Raw genomic sequence first — 2556 nt, 5'->3', positions numbered from 1 at the left:
AAGTGAAACTCAGACTAATTTTTATCTATACATTCACAATTATAAATTGTTTTCTCTTTTCCTTCTTTTCCTTTACTCACATCAAAGTGACTGATCACTAACCAGTGGGGCCCTTAAGATCTGTCATATGTATCGCTTGAAAATGTTTCATCTTAAATGTTCTTGATTGTATTATATATTTCTTATTTTTTAAATCTGATTTGATGCAAAGAGAGAGCAAATGCAAAAGGATCAGAGGTTTTATTAATTATGGTATTACCCTATTTAAGCCAGGGCATACGCTACTGAGAGGAACGTGAGAGATGCTGATCCAGTATCTACCACTACCGAGCCCAACTTCATCTTTGCAAAATCACTTTGGGATCACTTCCAGCTCATAGAATCCTTTTACACATGGAGAGGAAGATGCCAAGTTCTGGATTTATGAGAGACCAGTGGCCACATGATGGGGGCAGAACAAAGGAGATATAGAAATGGATATTCTTTAGGTCCAGAAGAGGAAGGAAAAGAGAAAAAAAACTTTTTAATTTTTCCGGTGATGAATTTTTCTGACATGATATATCTGTCATATTTCTACTGTTCTGTAAAAGCTACTCTATACGTGTTAATATTTTCCTGTGTGTGATTTAAAGCAATGAGTCTATACACTTAATTTACATAAGTGAATGTAATTCATATAACTATGCACAAAACAATAGATTAATATTCAAATGCATTTTTCAAATTTTAGTTTTTTTTTTTTTTTTTTTTTTTTTTGAGATAGGGTCTACTCTGTTGCCCAGGTGCAGTGGTGCTATGTTTGGTCACTTCTACCTCAACCTCCCAGGCTCAAGTGGTCCTCCCACTTCAGCCTCCCAAGTAGCTGGAACTACAGGCAAGCACCACCACACCTGGCTAATTTCTGTTTTTTTTTGGAGGGGGTAGAGATGGAGTTTTGCCACGTTACCAAGGCTGGTCTTAAACTGTTGCGCTCAAACGATCCACCCACATTGGCCTTCCAAACTGCTAGGATTACAGGCATGAACCACTGTGCGTGGCCAAGTACTTTCAGAATATAAACTTTTGGTATGTTAAAATGTAAAAGATTATTTTATGTATTTTTTAAACTATTGGAATGAAATAAAAAGCAATAACAAATCAAAGATGTTGGTTTATAGTAAACCAAACTAAGCTGCATAAAAGTTGCTTGTTGTAATAATAACAACTAAATGAATAGCCTCCAAAAATAATCCTTCAAATACTTGAACTAAACTTGATAGAAGTTGGTGTTCAAGTTCACGGAATACTTGAAGTGTTCTGGTGTAAATCAGCTAGTAAATGAAAATTTAGGTAAGCTTTTGAGAATACATGTTTCTTATTGATCTCTTCTTTTTAAAATTTATTTCTTATATGGTATATAAGAAAATATCTGTTAGAACAAAAAGACTAAAATAAATGGCGAGAGGCTGGACATGCTTCTTTGAATGCTGTTTTTGACTTGAGTGTGTCCTGTGGTAGGTGACAGGTGCTGTCCCAATATCCTCACTTATTTGACAGTCCCCATTTAGTCATGAGTTTAGTGGAGAAATAGAGCATATATAGTATTTGCTAGATGCAAGGACAAGCACACTGAGCTCACTTCATAACCACATGCTCATCACTGCCCTTGGATAATACAGTAAGGTTCTCTCCCTCTCTGTCTTGCTTACTTACAAATTTTAAAACAGGCCAGGTACCATGGCTCACGCCTGTAATCCCAGCACTTTGGGAGGCCGAGGAGAGAGGATTGCCTGAGCTCAGGAGTTTGCGACCAGCCTGGACAACACAGTGAAACCCCATCTCTACTGAAATACAAAAAAATTAGCTGGGTGTGGCGGTGTGTGCCTGTAGTACCAGCTACTTGGGAGGCTGAGGTTGCAGTGAGCCGAGATCACACCACTGCACTCCAGCCTGGGCAACAGAGCGAGACTCTGCCTTTAAAAAAGAAAAAATTTTAAGACATACCTACTGTCAAAAAGCTGTGGACCTCACTTATAACAATATCAGAATCACAGATTTGTATCACAGTTAAGTGGCAGTTGGCCTCAAAGTAGAAGTGGAATATAGGCCCACCCAGTCATAGAAAACTATAATCTAGGCCCTGCCAAATTCATTATATTTATAGGCAACAGGAAAGAGCAACCTGGAGTTATGATTGTGGATGTAGATTTGTATCCCTTGGCAAGAGAACACTGGAACTGACATCTTACAAAACTGGGAGTCGGTTGCAGAAAGGATGACTCCCTAAAAACATCTAGATTAAAGGAAGATACTGTGGACTCTTCCCAATTTGCCAAGTAATTATTTGGAGCACCTATTATATCAATCATGTAATGACTAAGAAGTGGTGCCCAAGGTACCATTTTCCAGGAGATGTTGATACAGGAAGTTTTATCATAAGGTATATATAAGGACAGGTTATTTTCACTTTAAGACAAAATAAATAGCTAACATTTAGAGAGCTCAAACTGTTTTTGAAGCACTCTTCTCTGTATTATTTTATTTAATCTTCACATCTCTACAAGATGCTACTGTTAT

This window comes from Rhinopithecus roxellana, chromosome 4 (assembly GCF_007565055.1).
Source record: "Rhinopithecus roxellana isolate Shanxi Qingling chromosome 4, ASM756505v1, whole genome shotgun sequence".
Lineage (NCBI taxonomy): Eukaryota > Metazoa > Chordata > Mammalia > Primates > Cercopithecidae > Rhinopithecus > Rhinopithecus roxellana.
Note: the sequence above shows the minus strand (reverse complement) of the source record.